Below are 4,386 nucleotides of genomic sequence, written 5' to 3'. Positions count from 1 at the left end.
GCCGTTCTTCTTTCCCTTCCCTGTCCTTTCATCATCTGAAGCGGGGTCCTTGGTACTATCAGAATCCGCGTACTTGACGAGAGCCGCCATCAGTGTACCCATATCATTGCAGTCGCGCTTAAACCACCCGAGTTTCATCTTCAGGGGCACGAAACGACAATTCTGTTCCAACATTAAGACTGCAGAGCCGGCATCCGTCTTATCAGATGAATGTATTATCTCTTTAACCCGGCGAACCCAATGTGTCGTAGACTCACCCTCCTGCTGCTTACAGTTAGTCAAATCCACAATTGACATAGACTGCCTACAGGTATCCTTGAAGTTTTGGATGAACCGGGCTTTCAGCTCAGCCCAAGACCCGATGGAATTCGGTGGTAGCCCTTTCAACCAAGTGCGGGCAGTCCCATCTAACATCATGGTGAAGTACTTGGCCCTTGCCGCTTCACTGACTTCCAGCAGTTCCATGGCTATCTCGTAACTCTCGATCTAGGCTGCGGGTTGTAAGTCAGCCGTGTAATTAGGCACCTTCCTAGGGCCTTTGAAGTCCTTGGGTAGACGCTCATTGCGGAGAGCTGGCACTAAACAAGGGACACCTCCAGTCCTGGTAGGGATACCCACGTCGACGGAAGTCGTCGGATAAGCCGGGGGAGTCTGGTAAGCCGTCAACTGAGGCCCCTGCTCCGCCTCTTGCCGCACTCTGTTTTGGTCTGCTGCGTGAAAGGCTCCGTCATGAGCCGGGCCATGGCCAGGGGGCGGGTCATGGCGTCGGACGTTACTTGAGCCAGTCGCTGAGACCATATGTCTATTGTAACTCGGGCTCCGGCCTGGACGAGGAGTCGAGTGGATCCTGTCCCGGCTGTAAGAGTACGCCTCTTGCTGCGCCAGTGCTGTCTAAAGGAGTTCCCTGACCCGGCGGGTTTCAATAGCCGTCGGAGAGTCGCCGTCAATTGGGAGGGCCGCCAGCCGTGCTGCTGCGGCTACCATGTTCTCCAGCGGGTTAGCATAATGACCCGGTGGTATTGGCACGTACTGAGGCGGGGCAGGGTTCACCCGGGGAGGCCCCATCACGTGTGGCTGAACAGGGGTCCCAGACCCGGGCACTATGATCCCTGGCGGGTTACTAGACCCTGCACCTGGCGTGTTGAAGAGGTTTCGAGGATCGTAAACCGGAGGGAGTCGGGATTGGGCCTTTTGATGCCTCCTTCTCATGACCTCATTGGACGCGTTCTGATCCATCGTGAGCCGGAAGGACTGCGCCTGAATCAACTGAGTTTGGGCGTCGAGAGCCGCCCTCTCCGCAGCCATCCTGATCCCTTCCGCTGCTAGATCCTCTTTGGCTTTCACGAGATCTAACTTTAACTGCGCCACCTCCGCATCATGCTGAGCTTGATCCGCCGGGTCAACCGCGGCGGTTAACAGGGCTGTCATCTTGTGCGTGAGATCCATCAACACCTGAGCCGGCGAGGGCGCCGGGCTTCCTGCCCCAGCAGCAGGGTTATGAACAGGCTGCGCACCGGCCATGAAGATTCTGACCCGGCTCGGCGGCTCAAACGGGTCCGGAATGCTGTCTCCATCGGAACAACCCATGAGCCTACCATCTTGAAGTTGATACAACGAGTTTGACTCATCTGTGGACGACTCGCCGTCAGAGCCGGCGGCCGTCTCATCACCAGATCCAGATCCATCAGAGTGCCCTCCATGGACACATCCCACAAAAGCATGCTTCAAGGCAGGCAGGGCCCGAGCGGGTCGTGCGCGCTGAGCCGTCTCAATGAGATCGGCGCAGAGATCCGGCTCAGGGCCCGGCTCAGCAATCTTGCCAATGAAAACATGAATTCCGCCGAAGGGGACCCGGTATCCGTACTCGATTGAGCCGGCGTCGGGGCCCCAGCTTGCATCGTCGATGTAGAGCTTGCCGCGACGACTCTTGGTCATCCGGCCCACATCGTATCCCTTGAGCCCTTCGAAGCTGCCCTTCAAGAACTCAAATCCACTGTGCGCTGGCCCCACGGTGGGCGCCAACTGTCGTGGAATTGTCACAGCAGATGTCCTCGAGCTAGGACTTAGTCGTGGAGCCATCGCCACTAGGAAGCTTGAAGGGGTTAAACGGGACAAGGAACACGAGGGTTTATACTGGTTCGGCCCCTTACGGTGAAGGTAAAAGCCTACGTCCAGTTGAGGTGGTATTGATTAGGGTTTCGATGACCAGGGAGCTTAACTGCTATGCCTGGCTCTCGATCAGATCTCTCCTGTCCCTAAACCGCTGTCGGGTCGCCCCTTTATATAGAGAGGTTGACGCCCTACAACTTCTGAGAGCCCCGGCCGGCTCATAAGAGTGTCGGGCTCGGACTCTCAACTATTCTTGCCTTACACTACAAATTCTAGCATAATGACGGCGGTAACTATGGGCCTTAAGCCATCTCCGGGTCTTAAGCCCATCTTTGGCCCATCGTCTTCAAGCTTGGCGCCGGGCTTCAGGTGATGACCATTATGAGTAACCCGGCCCCTTCTAGCGGGTGACTCTAAGGTTTATATCCTCAACACTACCTTTCTGTATTAAGTACAAGACAACTGGCCCCCCGAGGCGCACTCGTGGACTACCCTCCTTTATCTATGAATGACGAATGTCATACCCATGAATGTACTATTACATTTGATTCTCTATCTGGCACCGGGTTCGACTAGTTGGCCCGGGGACTAGCCGCCTTGAGTTATATTAAAAGTTCTACCTCAAGTCAGACAAGTAGTGTGCTAGCACCCGAGCCCTCTCTTGTTGTAAGTCGCAGCTCGAAGAACCGACTGTCCGACTGGCAAGAGCCAAAGGCAGGAAAGGATGCCCACACGAAAAACGGCGAAGGACTAACGAACTTATATAACACAAGCCGGCCTCCAACCACGCCTACCGGCTGTCAGAACAGCCAGCTGGCCGGCTTCCCAGTCACTTCGCTACAATCCAAGAAAGCTAGAGTACTTGCCCTCCCAACCGGCCAAGCACCTCTCCAGGCACAGACTGCAGAGCAGCTGTCCGGCTGGGAAGGCAGCAACCAAGGGAGGGCAGCAAAGGAAACAGCCAAAGGATGAAAAGCAAAGAACAATGGAAAGCCAAACACATGCATGATTATATTTACACATAAGGCCTTCAACAGGCCGGCAGTCAATATAGTTTGAATACACCCCCACTGGGTGGAACTGCGCAAACTTAACAAAATATTGTTCAAAGAGTAATAAAATAGGAAAGTAAAGGCGGCAGATTAGGCTAAGGGCGCAACAGGGGAGCCGGGCTGGTCGGTGGAGACGGCAGCGCCGGCTGGAGGAGTGGCTGGCTGGCGAGTCTCGGCTTGATCATCGCGGGCCGCAGGCGGTGCGCTATCACGCGCTGTAACGCCCACGATGCGGCTATATCTCCCATGTGTCGAGGCACGACTTAGAGGCATAACCGCATAGTGGTTTTGTCGCAAGAAGGGTCATCTTCACACAATCCCATGTAATGAACAAGAATGGGATAAAGAGTTGGCTTACAATCGCCACTTCACACAATACATAAATATAATCCATACATCATCCAAAATACAAACAATATAGACCGACTACAGTCAAAATCCAGATGAAAATAAGACAACCCCAAATGCTAGATCCCCGATCGTCCCAACTGGGCTCCACTACTGATCATCAGGAAAAGACACATAGTAACGACCACGTTCCTCGTCGAACTCCCACTTGAGATCGACCCCATCATCTGCACTGGCATCGTCGGCACCTGCAACTGTTTTGGTAGAATCTGTGAGTCATGAGGACTCAGCAATCTCACATCCGTGAGATCAAGACTATTTAAGCTTATAGGGAAGGAAGGGGTAATGAGGTGGAGCTGCAGCGGCAATAAGCATATATGGTGGCTAACATACGCAAAAGAGAGTGAGAAGAGAAGCAACGGAACGGACGTCATCTAGCAATGACCAAGAAGTGATCCTGAACTCCTACTTACGTCATACATAAATAAAACCGTGTTCACTTCCCGGACTCCGCCGAGAAGAGACCATCACGGCTACACACGCAGTTGATGTATTTTAATTGGGTCAAGTGACAAGTTCTCTACAACCGCACATTAACAAATTCCCATCTGCCTCATAACCGCGGCACGACTTTCGAAAGATAATACCCTGCAGGGGTGTCCCAACTTAGCCCATCATAAGCTCTCATGGTCAACGAAGGATAAACCTTCTCCCGAAAAGACCCGATCAGTCTCGGAATCCCGGTTTACAAGACATTTCGACAATGGTAAAACAAGACCAGGAAAGCGGCCCGAATGTGCCGACAAATCCCGATAGGAGCTGCACATATCTCGTTCTCAGGGCACACCGGATAATTCAAGCTACGAGTAAAACCAGA

Source organism: Triticum aestivum, chromosome 6D (assembly GCF_018294505.1).
Source record: "Triticum aestivum cultivar Chinese Spring chromosome 6D, IWGSC CS RefSeq v2.1, whole genome shotgun sequence".
NCBI lineage: Eukaryota > Viridiplantae > Streptophyta > Magnoliopsida > Poales > Poaceae > Triticum > Triticum aestivum.
Note: the sequence above shows the minus strand (reverse complement) of the source record.